Source organism: Cyprinodon variegatus, unplaced genomic scaffold, assembly GCF_000732505.1.
Source record: "Cyprinodon variegatus isolate N-32 unplaced genomic scaffold, C_variegatus-1.0 Scaffold152, whole genome shotgun sequence".
Classification (NCBI taxonomy): Eukaryota; Metazoa; Chordata; class Actinopteri; order Cyprinodontiformes; family Cyprinodontidae; genus Cyprinodon; species Cyprinodon variegatus.
This window is the reverse complement of record NW_015150605.1, coordinates 141,132-158,230: the sequence shown is the minus strand read 5'-3', so window position 1 is coordinate 158,230 and position 17,099 is coordinate 141,132. Positions and strand designations below refer to the sequence as shown.

The 17,099-nt window shown below is 36.6% G+C and overlaps 1 protein-coding gene across 2 annotated transcripts in view; it reads right to left on the bottom strand.

The window, feature by feature from the left end:
• trim2 (tripartite motif containing 2) overlaps positions 1-11,270 on the bottom strand; it is a 26,601-nt gene extending 15,331 nt beyond the window's left edge. The window contains exon 1 of one of the 2 annotated variants that reach the window (XM_015377328.1): positions 11,158-11,270. The gene's annotated coding sequence lies outside the window, so the exon portion shown is untranslated. Of the gene's footprint in view, positions 1-5,044; positions 5,182-11,157 lie in introns of those variants that run through there. The other variant, XM_015377327.1, reaches the window with a different exon arrangement.
• Positions 11,271-17,099: the final 5,829 nt, after the last annotated feature.

Sequence of the window (17,099 nt, the reverse complement as noted above, 5' to 3'; positions counted from 1 at the left end):
CGTGCCATTTCTGGACAGTCTTGGCCCTTCTGGCTATCCCGATGGATGGATGGTAAATTGGGGCTTCTGCCCTCCAAAGGAAAGAACTACAAAATGCAAGTTACACAAATACAGCAAAAGCTGACACTCTCCATTATAAAAGCCAAAAGGTGTGTAGATTAGCATGTGTCACAGAGTGCATGTGAAGAAATGGTGTATTTTGGTAAATTGCATACGGTGCACTTTGCCTAAAAATGATGCCGTTCAATAGACTTTAGGATCCCTTAAAGCTCCTTGATCTCATATAGGAACAGTGCAAGGTCCTGATGCAAAATAAGCTATGATAGGACACATACATGCCCTTTTCCTACCTCCCGCCTTACCGTTAGCACTGCTTGTCTATAGTGATGGTTTACACACTTCTGCTTTCATTAAATAGTCTTTACTGATTTCCCATATTCAAATCAAGCCATGAATCTATCAACGTGGAATCAAACTGACACCAATAACATAACCCAGCTTGGTCAGGATAAAGGAGCGACCACACTGCTCTATAAAACATAGAAGCATCTAATCTTGTGTAAAATCACGCAGGTTATGGATTATAGCTTTAGATCTGCATCCTGCTCAAATGTTGCTTATCTTTCTAAATTTTTAAGTCTTTTAAATGTTATGCAAGCAGTCCTGCTAAATCCACTGAATTAAAAAGATCCCTGGTTACTTCTAGTTCATTCTTTTGCATCTGTGGTCATTCTCAGGGGAAAAAACACGTGAAAATAAAGCTGCAAAGTATGAAAGGCTTATAAAGCCATTATTTTTCTTCATCTGGTTTGTCAGGCTGGATTTTATGAAACAAGAAATTCTTCCTTATACTGTATATAGTTGGCATTATTTTACTTTTTGTAATGGGTTTTATTCTGTGACATCCCCACAGTTGTGTTCATTGATCTCATCTCTGCCTTCTCTCAATGAGGTGACCTTACTCAGGAATAATGCAAAACAAGACAATACAGGTCAAGCAGCCTGAAAACATAACAGTGACGTTAATGTAAAGACCAAAACAAGCAATGGATAGAATTACTTACTATAGAAATTAATTACCATAAAACAAAATGATATGAACTATAAACAAGTCCCAGTAAGGTAGGCAGTAAATGACTGTTTCCTTGTTTTTCAATAAAATCTAAAGAAAATAATACACATTTTGGGAACAACAGCGTTCTCCTTGGAGTTGAAAACATTTTCTAAAAGGTTGTCATGGTTGTTTGCCTACAGTTCAAGTTATTGACATAACACTTTATAATTCCTTTAGCACTTTGGAAATTTGGGGCGAAGCATTTGAGTGATTTCTAAACTGACATAAAACCTCTGTCAGTCTATATGGTCCTTTCTCTGAGATACAGGAAGTGAGTGCAAGTAAGAACTGATATACGATTTCAGTTCTAGATAGATACTTCTGGCAATATAGTATATTTTATGGCAGCAGTTGAAAGCATAACTTTAAAATAAAGTAACTTTCTCTAATCCAGTCTTCCTGCTGCCGAAGCTGGTTGTTGCTCCTCTGTGAAGGTCCGAGGTGGATACAGTCGGGAAAATCATGAAGGACACTTGCGCCAAAGTGCTGTCCAAAAAGTGCTCGCAAGTTAATAGTTTATTTAGAATAGTAATCTCCAGATTTTCCAGTTCACCTCTTAGGAACTACACATTTCCCACAAACCTTTGCATGGCAGCCTACCAGAACTGCATTTTTTCCTTCAAGTTTAATCTGTATGACACACAAGAACCTGCACCCCTTTATATGTGTGGTGTTTTATAATGAAGAACTTCATCATTTCACATTTAGGTAACTGGTTTTTTGTAGTTCTTTTCCAGAAGGCTTTAGTCCCAATTTTTAAAAAGCTTCATCCATGTGTGTTTCTGTCCTGTAATGATGTTCAGAATAGCTAAGACGCGTCCTTTTTTCACCCTAAAGAGTGTTCCCATCTTGTTATCTTCTGCTCTTAATGCCAAAATCTACCCAAAATCCTAAAATGGAGCAAACGATTCTGTGGTAGAGCTCCCTACCTGATAATGATTTTTTTTTTTTTATGTTAAAAAGTCTATTAAATGTCTTTTAAAATATAATTTACCTCCATAGTAAAATCAGCCAAAATAAAACTACAACATGGATCAGTGTCCTCAGCCTGAAATATCATCCAGCAATGACATCAGGATTGGATCAGACTCAAATATTACATCAGGTTCCAAGAAATTCAGCTGTTGTCCATTTTCCAGTTTGATTTACCCCAAAATTGAAAAGTTTAGGTTTTCTGAAGCTGTTAAATACTCTGAGCACAAAAAAGGCACAATGAGATAAATGAACTGCTGATACGTGAAAAACGAGCATTAAAGTAGATTCTATGAAGACAGAGTAAAAGCAAGACAAAAAAATTTATTAGTTTACATAAAGTTCTAGAACCTGCATGCACACAAACCTGAAATCACTCAGTGCAACATTCTAACCATAAGTATGTAAATACAGCACTTGATTTCACTGCTTCCTTTATGGATTCACATCATAAGCTGTGAACCATTTTTATTACCTCTCAGAGTTTCTCCATGTTGGTATAGTTCTCTCTGTTGGTCTCTCACAGCTCTTTCTAGAGCACTGACCTCAGCTGTTTTTAAACATCTCTCTCTTTTTTTTTCCTGACCACACAACACATTGTGTCACAGAATAAACAACAGCTCCGCACAGTCAGACTGAATTGTAGATTTTTCTAAAAAGTAGCTTCTCGTTCCGTTCCTGCCATTTATCACAGCATCAGTGTTTGCTTTAAAGAACTGAGTACCAGCAATTCCCCTCCACCTGCACATCATTTAATGGATTATTATATTTTGTGAAGTGAGACTGTTCCCTTTTGCAATTTTGGGCAAATTTATTGTCAGGAGAGCTGAAAACGCAGCTAATGACTGACAGTTAACAGCTGTTCGTTTACAAGAACCTCAGATTATCATAGAAAATATAAACAAAGGGCTCATTTTAACTTGAGTAAGGCTCAAGTTAAAATATCATGATGAGAATATTGGATTCTGAAACAATAAAAAAGGCATTTTTCCCTAATTTAAACATTTAAATCCTTACAAAATTCCAATTGGCTACCTGCTGCTCTATAGAGCAACGTGCATGCCACAGTAATGTCCCACTGTGACACTGTACCCAGCAGACACTCCAAGACATATTTATTAAGTGCCAATAAACCGATAAAAGACTCAAGTTAAAAATTTATAAAATATTTCCAGGTCACAAGACAACAAAAATAAAAACAACGAAAGGAATAAAGCTGTGAATCTCATTTCTAAAAAAGATGATGAAGTGGAAAGTGAATGATGCCGTTATCTATTATTACTCACTGATGGAACTGTTCACGCCAAAGAGATTTGGGATGTACCGTAATTAGATTCTAGCACTGAAGTAGTGAAATCTTTCAAATATTAACAGCAACAATCTGATGTGTTTTCTGGGCCTTTTTTATGTTTTGGTGTGCATCTTTGGTCTATTTATTTTAACTGATGTTTGACTTGAATTTTTCCCACTGAGGGACAATACTGTAAAGGCCTTTTTGTTTTAGACTGACCAAGCACAATGTGTCCATTGGGTGATTTAGGAAAGAGGTAGCACTTGGGTGTCAACCACTGATACCAAACATTTAGACATGACTATTAGCTTAGCAGTTTTGTAGATTTTTCAAAAAACACCTCAAGCAACTGAGCACACGGATTCAACATCAAACCTTTAACCAGATTTTCTACTGCTTCAGTTAGTCTCTCAAAACAGCATTTCAAACCACCCTTTTCAGCCAAATAAAGGCTCGAAGTGCAATATATGCTGAAGCCATACATTACAACAAAATTATCAGATTAATTTTAAAATTTCATTGGTGACTGGATGTTAGAGATTAGAGCAGCAGAACACGTCTTAATATCGCCTCCAACCCTGTAACCACCCATCTGTCAGCAGACAAAAGATGAAACAATGATCATCCATGTTTAAAAGTGAGAGTTTGGGTCGATGTAATGGCTTTAAAAGTTGGATAATCTGCAAGATCTTTGCTACTATTAAGGGGAATTCTATGTTGTTGTTTTTTTTATCTTATTTTAACATTTTAAGGTTTCTCTATTGAAACTGTTCATACTCTGTTCAAAGAAATATGGGCAAGGCGGCCAACTGCAAAGTGGAAACCCTGAGTCAGTCAACCAGGCAATATATCTGCCAACCTTGGACTCTGCGTGCAGAAGATAAGACAAAGCTCTGTATCGCCGTGTCAGAGTGTATGCATGACAACTGAACTCAAACTGAACAGCACAGTTTTGCAGCTGTAAAGAAACTAGAAACCGTCCATGCAGCACATCTGTCAACCTATATTCTCTGAAGTTGGAAATATGGCAGCTTATTGTCCAAGCAAACTGTGCTTTCCAAACAGAGGCAACAAAAAAAAACCAGTAGGTTTCAAGCTACTTCAATTGCTTTGCTCAGTCTGTGACCAAAAGCTAAAGTCTGGAGTTGATGTGTCGACTGACTGCAGAGGTGAAACGTATGCATGTTTACCACTCACATTCTTTATGCAGGTAAAATCATTTCACTAGGCTTACTTTTTATCTGCTTTCTGTACAGCACTTGAATCATTATTATATGCAGTTTATTCTGAACACTACCTCATTTCATTGATTTAATAGCATTTGATGACCTGCCCAAAGGCTCCTTTTTCTTGTTGCACCTGCCTTTTACCAGAAGGAATGATAAAAGAAAATGAGAGGTGATGTGTGCATGAACATGGGATCCACCATCAGAGTACCTGAGGCCATTCAATCTGCAGCTGGAACTCCTCTCAAGCATTAACCCAGTGACATTTAATCACAGAGGCATTTCTTTTATATTTTCTTCTTTTAGGAGCCAAACCAACATCAGGCAAAGATTTACCACATATTCATCATCCTTGTTGTAGACCCTCCCTTCGTTTAATCCAAAGGCTTTTAATTCCCTTTTCCTCCTTTCCCAAGTTAAAAATAGCAGTCCCCCACTTACTTTAACTCCATGGCTGCCTTCTTTCCTCCCGTCCTCTCTTTTCTCAGAAGGAGAAACAGACAGAGCACTGCTCTCTGTCACCTAATCCTGGTCATGGCTGATATGCTGTAATGTGCACAGCAGGGGGAACAGAGGGAGCACATGTGAGAGGCCTGAGAGGTTACAATAATCCAAACTGACTGACAGCCACTGGGAGAACAGAGACAGAGGGGGGGAGGGTCCTGTGGTGGTGTTCCAGTGAAAGGACCAATGTGAAAAGAGTGAGAGACAGAGGAGGCAGGGCTTTAATCTGGTTAGCACAGACAGGGCAAAAGTCTGAGAGATATAACCACATGCAAAAGGAGAGAAAGACTGAACATCCTACAATACAGACATACAACCCTGCATGCTGCTTTATGCATTTTCCATTTCTGCCAGGTAACATCAATTCTCAAATGATGATCCATATTTTTGAATTAGCTTCCCTCAAGTCAAATGAACAGCTAGAGATACACATCCTGGCACAGACTATAATACTAAAAGAATGGTACATGACTTACTACATGTCGAAGTGTGACATCTTGCAATCCAAATGGTCAGATATCAAAACTGAATGATTTTTTTGCTTTAACAATATCACGTCTTGCAGAACTGGAGGACATTCCAGTCCAGCAATAACTGGACACCTACTGTCATACAAACTAATTTCACACAGGAATCAGAGGTAAGTCAGTAGCTGTCGCAGTAGATGGCTTTCTAAAAAAATAAAATAAAATCCCTGAGCATGTCTGATTTATTTTCCCTATGTGTTCTTTGGGCAGGATTGTGCTGGTTGGTGCATTTCTGTCTCGCTGACTGACCAAACCACTAATACAAACACGCAACCAGAGTGATTTTTGTCCTGCAAAACGACCTTTGACTAATGTGGCATCAAGCTAAATCCTTTTCTCGTTTTACATATAAACACTTGACTGCTCCGTTTTAAGAAAAAAGGTATTCAGAAATCAAAGAAACATTACAACATAAATAGCACAAAACTAAAGAAATGCATGTAGGCCATTTGTTTTTATTTACTGAAACACTCTTTGGCAATTAATATTGCTATATCTGGTGCCACAATTGTGAGACAATAAATGTGTGTATTCAGCAGCAAACATTATTACATGGGAAACTGGCTAAATGTTCTGCTAGTGCCAAGTCCTCCATCTAAATCCTGAGCCCTGAGAAGTCACCATGACCACTCAGTAAAGCCACGCATGTTGAAAATGAGCTTTTAGCAGCAACAACAACGCTAATAGCTGTGGTGTAGTACATTTACAAGTTTCTGTCATGGCCAGGGGACCTGGTCAGTGTAGGACAACATTTGGAAGCAGCATGGCAAGTTAAGAGAAAATAATGAAATAATAGAAACTGGAACACAAGGAAACAGCGGTGGAGGGGTTGAAATGATAGCGGGAAGGAATCAACTATATCACTGCATTGTAGGTTTTTGGACGCTGAAACCTGACTCCACCCCCTCTGTTTAAGGTTGTTTTTTCTTTCTTACCATCAATAGCTTCCTTCACACCCCTTTCAAACAAACTGTCTTCTTTGTCCAAAATGTGAACACTGCACCTTAACGACAAGGGACACATAACTTATTTGAGGACCAGAATGTTCACAAACAGGATAAAATGAAATTAAGAGAACCTGGACAACAATACAGAAATATAGGCTAAAGAAAGTAAAGACAAAACGTACTAAAAAAACAATAAGGAACTATTTAGAAGATGCCCAGCAAGAAGAATCTGAACTAACATCACAAACTCCAAATGGCAAAAATGAGAGTAGCAAGCCATTACAATTCAAAAAAGCAAAAAAAACAAAAAAAACAAATCTGTTCACCATTCAGGATAAATAAGCTACCGGTAAATCATCCGATTCCATTTATGCCCACAAAAAGCCTATCGATTTAATGCAACTAAAGGAGTGCGAGCTGACAGAATGGACAGACTCCTCGATAGCAGTCAAAATGTCAAAACTGAGTGTCGTGCAAGTGTGGTGTCCTTCCTGTAAAAGCCTGTTTTGTGGTAAAATACCATTAAGCCTCATGATATCTTAGTTGAAAGATATCCCTGCTTGAACTTGGGAAATAAAATGTGCCATCATTAAGATAAGAAATCTTAAAATAACACCATAGTAAGTTTTCTGAGCTTCAGAGCTGTTGGAAAATATTAATGCAAAGATAGTACACAACTGACGAAAAGAAAATAAATCAAAGGATCCGGACCAAAGCCTGAACACATTTTAGATTTAATCACTCAATCTTATAGTTGTTAGAGGGCATAACTGATTTGCCTTAACCCAGCCTTCAACCAAAGACCTCAAATGCACTTTAAAAAAAAATAAAAAATGTACATCCTGTGCAAATGCAGCTGCCAAGGCAGCAGCCTTTCTCTTGTTGTTTACATGTTTGTTTACAAGTTTTTCCATTTTTTTCAGGAGGAAATTAGCTTCTTCAAAACAAGAAACTACAGTATTGCACATCCATCCATATATTTTGAAAGGCATCCACATGTCTGTATTTCCCCTGATAGTTCACCATTTCTTGAAAGCTGTAATGTTACAGGCAGGCTTCAGGAGACATAAAAATTATAGAAACAAATCCATCCATCTCCCTAATTCAGCCCTATGCCTACTCAACTTGATTGCTCACAACAGAACAAACATCCTCTTACAGGAACAGAAAAATGAAAATTAGATTTATCAACATGGGTAAATAGAGGCATATTCTGAAGAAGCACTTGTTTCCAAGCTTCTTTTTGCATAAGTAATCAAGTTTAAATAGATTGATCTAATTGCCATTAAATAGAACCAAAAGATTTTGGTGCTTAAAATTTTCACACAGTCATTTCCATCATGTCTTTTTTTTAATTTTTTTTTTATTTTTTATAACTTAAAAATGAATAAAGTTTTATAATCAAGCTGCAACATGAAAAATGTGTTTACTAAACCATCAGTCAGACTTCCATCAATTTGAACCACAAAGTTGGCTGATGTCCAATGTTAATCAAGCTTTACTGCATCCTGCTATGGAACATCACCAGCAGAATTCACAGTGGTGGGTTTACTCATCCTGAGAGGTCACAGTCCAACAAATCAGATCTAATCAGCCCTCATGGCTACCACCTTCAGTACCAACCCCTACTGAACAGGCTATGGAAAGAAAACTAGCATCCAAGAGCATTGCCAGGGATAGCTTTATGGAAACTTTGAGTTGCCTTAAAGTATTAACATTTCTCCTCACATTTCATACTTCATCAACATTAAGTAGCATAAAAAAATTAAAAGGCTTACAATCAAACAAAAAATGATATTATGCATTTAGTTTTTCAGTACTTCTTTACTCTGGACCTCATAAATAAAAACCAGCCCTCTCTTTTGCCCTCACCCGTCTGCATTTCTGTTAGGTTCAGTGGTGGCAGGATAGTGCCGTGTAGCAATGGCAGCTGCTGCTCTCTGAAACAGGGGAGACTTAGTGGTGTTAATCAAATCCAAATGCCACATATTGTATTAACAAATGTTGAGACACATAAAACCCATCAGGGAAAATAGCCGTTTGTGAAGCGCTCAGAAATAAACTCCAGAAACCAAAACCAGAGTTCAGCACAAGATGACTTAATAATCATTTTTCCTTCTCGACTAATGAAGAAAACCTCCTTGGTTTCTGGCCACTGTTAGTCAAAAATCCTTAAGTATGCATTAAGCAGCCAGCTTCACGACCCACCCCTACTCCATAGACCCTTTTTTTTCCTTTTCTTTTTTTTATTGGAAAAATATATATACACTTAAGATACAGGAAAATATATATACACACAATATTTATAGAAGAGATTAATTTTACTGTAATTTCTAGTGCATGATAAGAAAAGGAAGTAGATTTTTTTTTTTTAAACAATAGTAAGTGCATTTGAGGGGTGAATAAACATGTGAGGGCTCAAAGAATTGAGATTAAATTGTGCATTTTAGGTATTTGCTCCATAGACCCCTAAGAGGTGTTGCCTCCCTGGAAGTGACATATTTTGTTGTGTTATCCAATCAGGGCTTTACTTTCTTGCTCAAACCTCAACAGGGATTTCTCATAGAGGCTGACCAGCAGCATCCTGCTGCTGTAGAGCAGAGGGGAGGTCAAATAAACAGCTGATGAATTGCCAACATACTCATGAAATTAGGCACATTTTAGCTCATATTTAATGCAGTTTAATGATCGCATTTATGAAGTTTGACAATGCATACTGTATTTTATCAATAATTTTTACGAAAATTACACAGGAGTTTAGCTTCACTAGCATTCAATGAGAAATGACCCCTGCATTGAAGATGGTTTTCTACAGTGGAGACCAATGTTGGACTACAGTGATGGAGCTCCAAAAAGGGATCTATTTAGTAAAAAACTGTTAAGAGACCAACTTCACTCTAGGGAGGTTCAGCTTCCAGTAAAACAACCCTAAACATGCAACTATAGCTACAACAGAATGGATGGAATTAAAACATATTTAAGGCGCAAAAATGGTCTAGTTATATTCCAGATGTAAATCCTTATGAGTGGTAACGCGCAAGAATTTATATTCACAAAACCTCTCCAGCAAAACTAATTTAATTTTAGCTATTTTTCCTAAAAACAGACAAAGATTTACTTTGAGGTGGTTGAGGTTGACTGCAAAAGTCAGCTACAGTAACTGCAGCAATAATAGATCTATATGCCATTAATTTAGATGGACTGAATACGGATTCATGGAAACACTGCATCCACAACTGCTTAATGTTTTTTTCTGCCACATAAAGCCCTAACAAAATCATTTGAAGTATTTAAAACAGTTCAAGGGGAACCAATTTTGGAAAGGCATTTTAGTTTTCAATGTGACAGTTTGCAAGTGAGCAGGTAAAATGTATTTATAAAGCGCTCTGTACCATATTACCTAAATACTCATCTCTGAAATCCTGGCAAAAGCCTTTCTAATTTTAAAATTTGTCACTCTTTGCAAATTGGTTTAGCCTGTGATCATCTAATTGCCATACTCTGTGAGAAGACCCAAAAGTATTGAACACTGTATGGATGTTCTTGTCTCATTTCCTTACATTTTGGAACCAAGACGGTAGGTATCTTTAAACTGAGTGGATGATAACCTTGATCAATGTTAAAATGTGGGTGATTTGGAACATTTGCACAGTTTTATCTAAAAACAAGATGGTGTTGTTGACTTTCCACAGCTGCTTGAATTTATCACATGTATTGCATAGTGGCAGGTCTAAAAACCTACTGTATTTATCAGTGGAGTAAAAAGAACACATTACATCATTCTGGAGCACTGAGTCATCTCAGCGACTGCTTCCTGCTCCCATAGATCCTCTGCTGCCACTGCAGCATGGAAATCTACAGCAGTGGAGACTTATTGATACTTTACTGTATGATGAAACATCTAAATAGAGTGACTCTGAATAGATCGCTGTCGAAGATATTTAACAGTGACATTAAAAAAATACTCAACCTCGAGGATAGGTTGAATGTTTGACAATTTGTAATTCCTGTCAAGGAAAACTTGGGTGTTAAAAATTCTGTGGATGATTTTCATTCTCAAGTTAGATGAAAAGTTCTTGTGTCAATATATAAATAAATCCTTTGAAATACTCTCCATCACATGAGTTCTTGTGTCCGTGCAGGACCACCTTCCTGTATGATTTTCAGATTTTGATTGCAGCTCTCAGTGTTGAAAATTATTTTTGGAACTCTGATTAATTAAACCAAAGAACAAATATCTCCAGCTAACACTTTTTTTTTTTTTTAGCTGACCACCGATTTCCTTCAGTTGCATTATGCATATTGGTGTCAGAATAAAAATTTCCAATGTTTAAGTTCAGTTTACAGAAAATATCCCACATAAAACCAAACAACAAAAAGCCCCAAAAGATTTGGGTCTCAGCTTCTCCCTCATCAACCAAAGTTAGTCTTTCTAAACAGTGCAAAAAGGGGTTACACTCCGACTTAATGCAGAATTTGCCAAACCATGCCATCACTCTAAAGCAATTTATCCAAGACCTGAGAAAAAGGATAAGCAGCAAAAAATATATTTAGTTCCACTGATATTTACACTCACCTTAATGCTGTCAGGGTTACTGATAAGCTCCAATATTGCATATGGAGCGGGGTTTTTCTCTTTTCTCCCTGCTCTATTCACCGACCTCAGCCTGTCCCCTGCTCTGCAGACACACACTGGTCTCTGACTGAGAGCTGCCTCAGCTTACTTCCACTTCACTTATTAAAGGGACCTGCCGACTATCAAAGGGAAGGCTCTCAGCCACATACAGCCCTGCCTCATCCAGCCCATTGGAGGGTGGGAATGCCAACTGGGAGAACATTTGTTAATATTACATAGCCTACACATAAAAATAGCCAAGAAAATAAATTATTTAACTTTAATTGCTGTCATGCAGAAAAAAAAAACAGGAGCCAGGAGGTTCAGTTTAGAGTTCATACAATGAAATCATACCAATATTTCTGGACTTGGATATGATGCTATTGTTCAATGTTCCAAGATAATAAAAATCAGTTACATAATGTGATATATCTGCCTATGATATCATATTTGGAAGGAAATAGTGAGCAATATCTAAACTATATTTAAGCACTCTAAAGGTATTAAGGTATTTACCAAAATTTGACTACGATGTGAAAGCAAACCGGACCAAATTAACAAATAAAGTCAGGTTTCGGTCTACAAAAATCTAGTAGATCAGATGGTTTTCCTGAACCCTCAAATAATGCAGAAATTAGTTTTAGTAAAAAGCAAATAAAAAAAACATCATGGTGAAATAGCTGGACCAAGGACTTGCACCTGAGGTGCATGACCAAATAATTTGGGAAAGATTAACATTCACACAACAACACATAAATCAAACACAAATACAGTAAAGTGTATACTATCAATCATTAATGGGTTACAAAAAAGCCAGAAAGAGGAATTTATAAAAAAAAAAAAAAAAAAAAAAAAATTGCTAATGGATAGGAAGCTGCACACTTCCAATCAATAGTCATTTAGCATAGGGACCTCCTTACATTCCTATCTGATGTTTAGGAACTACAGAAGAAGATTCCCCAAATCCTCTGTGAAAAGATGCATTGGCACAACTCACCTCATGGAACTTCAAAATAAGCCTTTATGTTTCTTGTACCTTGTGCACTCAGGAGTTCCTGTCCTACCCTGGATAGTGTTCTTACTGTTAACCAAACCAAAGCTAAAGGAAGAGGAGCTATGAACAGAGAATGGGAGCTAAAGATCGATTTATTTGGTTTGAGGGTGGGTTGCATGGCTTAAACGCCTTCATTGGTATAAAGTAAAGGTGAACTTATGGAATATTCAACATAGATAATGTACATGGAACATTTTAAGTATTTAAAGCATACAGTATAAGTCATCTTGGTAACATAATAGTAGATGATCTCATTGGTCCGCTCTTTTAGCGGTAAACTGTGTCTCTTTTCTAGACAAAACTATCGGCAGAAGTTTTATTGCAGCTAATGTTTTGCTCCCTTCAATTTTCTAATTTTGAATCCTGGCTAATTCATCTGCCTAGCTGTTTTCACCAAAATGAAGCCAATACTGCAACTAACCATTTACTTTTTTTTTGGAAAGGAAGAATTCCTGGATGAGTTCATCTGTAGCTGCCTTTTCGTCAACCATCAAATTGTAGTTATAAAAAAAAAATATGTCTAAATAGAAATATATCATTTGACAAAACTCAGGTGTTTCAATAAAATTTTTTTTTAGAAATTCTTAGATTTCATGTGCAATTTTCATTGTATTTTTTTTTATGAGAATACAAAAATTGTGAACATTTACATTTTTGAACCGAGTAGAATATAGACCTAGTTTTGTGCACTTTTGCAATGGGAACATGACATGTGTCTCCTCAGCTTGCTTCAACCCCATATTGGTTCTGACAAAAGGCCTTTCACACCGAGCCTGATTCTGCTGGAGGTTTTTTTATTTCTTTATTTTTTAAAGGAGTTTTTTTCCCCTGTTGCTACTTGCACACCCCGTATAGAAAGTAGCTGCAAAGAAGAGTAAATTCTTCTAGTTACTGACTGGATGGAATCAGCTTGGTTTTATGAGATGGAAAACCTTTAACTTTTCAATCCATCTGAATGATTTGATTTCATTTAGATCAATAAAGGTTTCTTCAAAAGATATTTGTTCTTAATAGTTACCATATAAAAAAGCAGATAAAACAATTACATTATTTTGGAAGTTATCAAGCTAATTCATTCCAGCAGCATCTGTAAAAAAAACACCAGGATGCTTAAACGCACATGATGGCCAGTTGTAACAGTGGCTTTCACACAAGCTCCTTTCTTTTTAAGCAGGGTGGCTGTTGCCACAGCAACCCTATATTATGCAGAGGCCCAGTGAAAGACTCCATTCAGAATAAAATTAAAAGGAGGAGTGGATAAAAGTATCTACATTCCTTTTGCATTAGCAAATTAGTGTGATGCACCAAGAAACACTACAGAGGTTTAATTCCCACCTTTTGTTCAATTTCAACTTCTCACAACTGTTTAAGAAACCTGATGCCTCGGCCAAAGAGCACCTGTTTTGCATGCTGTGCACAATCACAAACTAAGGGTGAACACTTATTTCAATTTATTTTCGTGTGCTGTACATTAACAGATAGTGCTTTTTGTGATTTCTCACAGATGAAGCTTTTTAGTATCCTTTGCAGAAGTTGTCTTATGTAGTTTAGTGTTTCAAGTTTTAATATTCCATGTAAAACATTAATATGTGGATACATTTAGCTGCTAGTAATACGTATCGCGACTAAAATTTACAAATTAGTTTTACATCTCTGATTAGAATCAAGGGGTAAAGCACATTATTATAAAACATCTCTGAAGTATTATTATATTGCACTAGTGACAGCTGCTGTCATTAATTCAGTGGTGCATAGTGAATTTAGTTGACAGCTTTTAGAGTTACTGCTTAATAATTAAACATTTTCATTTGTTACTTAATTTTTTATGAATATTTGCAATTATCATACAGTATAAATAAGAGGCATTTTTTCAAAGCCTTAGGAATGTTCTGTAACTGCACCTTTTTTCAATATTAATCATAAAAGGAGCTTCAGTGAAAAAAAGCACAACCATTTTCTGCTAAATATACATGGTAATATTTTCTTTTTTCTATTATTATGTACTGGTTATTACTCTAAAGAAATTTAAATGTTTTTGTTTTGTATTTTAAATTAGTTAAAAAAAGTTTTAAGGTTTTTTTTTTTTCAGTTCAAAATTTCATTTTTATTTGAAAAAGCTTCATGGATGGGAAGTGAAACGTCTTCAAACTTGGAAACAAAGTCCAGTGGATTGTTTTTTAACTTTTTGGAATGGCTGTGACCTGGATGACTGAGAATCTTCCAGCATAAGTTGATAAATGTTTACCATATTGCTTTATTTTAGCTGTAAGCTGCTTAGCTAAGCTAATTTAGTTGTCGTTTTTTTTATTAGAGTTGGACAAAAGATCTCTTATTTCTGCCCTTTGCTCATGGCAAAGCCATGACAGAACTATGATTTTGGCCATGGAGTAACTAAGCTTGTATCTTTAAATTTTAATGTACTGATGCACACATGTAGATTTAAATTATTAAAAGCCTTAAAATCAAAGTGTTTTATTTTATGGTGGTACTAGTCCGTTTATGCCAAGTAGGGTTAAACACTAATTGGATGCAGTCAAGGAACAAAGTAAGATGTTCAACCTTCTAATGGAGATGTTAGGACACAAAAAACATGCCAGAATTTTAAAAAGGTCAACATGACTCCAGAGGAAAACAGGAAGTGATGTTTTGTCCTTTGAAGATGTCAGAGAGAAAGGTCAGCATTAGGACAGCATAGCAGCAGAAACTTTCTAAATAACTTACCTAGCAAATTAGAGGTAAATAAATAAATAACTGATTTTAAAATGGTTCATAAATAGACCAAATATGCCACTTACTTGATTTAGAGGTGGGGTTGTGTTGAGTTGTCTGCACAGAAAATCCACCAGTGTGTCCAACCACAAAAACCTTCCTCATCATGTTGATGTCAGACAGAAGAACATCCATCAGTTGGACTTTATACCATTAAAATCTTTGTGTGGGAAAGAAAAGCTGCATTTCTACCTGCAGGGAGTGAAAGTGAAGATCCTCCTCTTTAGGTGAAAGGTTGAGCTGCAGGATAAGGAGGGATTGAAGAAAGCATTATCTGTGGCACATGGCCACGCTCCCTGATCTGGAGATAAACGTGCAGATTCACTGTTTGACTTCTTGTGCTGGAGTGACTTCACTGAGTAACGGTAGCAATACTAAGAACAGCTCAAGGGCCGTAGCAGTGCACCATTGCAGGCCTCTGCACAACAACACACGGTTTAGTTGTATACCCAATAAATAACAGGTCTCACACTGGGGCTACCTCTCTGCTGTTAATATGAAAATAAGGATGCAAGCTGAAGAGTTAAAGGTACAAAAGGAAAATAGAGAGGTGAAACTATTGAAAAATTAAGAATACAATCTAGAACTGGGCTCAAAATTAAGATCTACAGACGTTTCATAGATTCAGAGAAGAGCAAGGACATAACATCATCTAAGAATCTGCAACTCATCAGTAAGTAGATGCAGGTGTGTGATGAGTAATGAATAACTTCTGGTAACAGAGAGAGCAGGAAATAAGATCAGAGCTGACTGGGGCCATCTAGAGGCAAAAAAACAAACAAAAACAAGGGACAAGAAACATGACAAAGACACAAGGGTTAAAGATAATAAATAAATTAAGACATGTTATAGTTTATTGTAAAATCCTGTGTTGTAAAAAATACTGTTGTAAAACAATGTATAGTTCCATGCACAGAAAATGGGTTCTTTTTCTAATTTTCTCTCTGTGTTGGTAAAGTGAAGCTATAAAAATTACTAAATCAATCTACTTTTATTCCAAATAAAACTTAAGACAGAATGAAATAGACCAAAGAAAAGAGAATTCCTGCATAAGCAGTTGAATACTTCTTAGAGTTCTGGTATTCACAGTAATAAAGATGCAAATAACTTTAAAACTGATTTAGAGATTGAAGCATAATTAAAAAATTATGATCCAATAAAGAGGGAATGGATGAGGAATGTCTTATAACAGAATTGAATCCATCCTCTACTATTTTTTCCAGCCCATCCCTATTTATGTTGCAATCAGGGTTTTTCTTATTTTCTGTTTAGACTGCTGGAGAACATAGAGACCACTCAATATTCTATGGTGTTCTCCCATTCTGCAGTATTTCTTAAGTTTCATGCATATATTTATGCTGTCCCTGCTTTTTTCCTGTCATAGTAACTTCATCTGGTCTGTTCCAGTTGACTGTGACTCCAACCTGGAATGAAATATCAGTTGCGCTGCTGCCATCAATAACTTTGTTTACAGATGTTGAGGCTTGGCCTTTGACAGTTGCTTTTTCTATGTTTGCTTCTGTCTCCTTAAACCCCAGTTGGCCTTAGCAGATGGCTGTTCTCACTGAGCCTAGTTCTGCCGGAGGTTTCTGCTTGTTAAGAGGGAGGGGGGGTTTTCCTCTCCACTGTTGCTACAAGCAGTTTTAGTGTGAAGGATTGCCTTCGGGTCAATAAGGCGATGCAATCAACTGTTTTTACTTGGATAGAAAACTTTGAACCAGCTGATTGTATGATCTGGTTGAATTGTCTCTGTCTCTGCCTTGAGATGACGTGTTGTGAATTGGTGCTATATAAATAAACTGAATTGAATTGAATTTAATGATAATGTGTCAACATCAATGCAACTTTTACATTTTGCAGAATGTATGTGCTTCCTTGCAGCAAGAAAGTTTCAGGTTCTATTCCTGGCCCGGGTTTTTCAGCATAGAGTTTGGATATTCTCCCTGTGCATGTTTGGGTTCTCACTGGGTACTCCGGCTTCCTCCCACAGTCCAAAAACATGACCGTTAATTGGCTTCTCTAGATTCTCCTTAGGTATGAGTATATATATATATATATATATATATATATATATATGTGT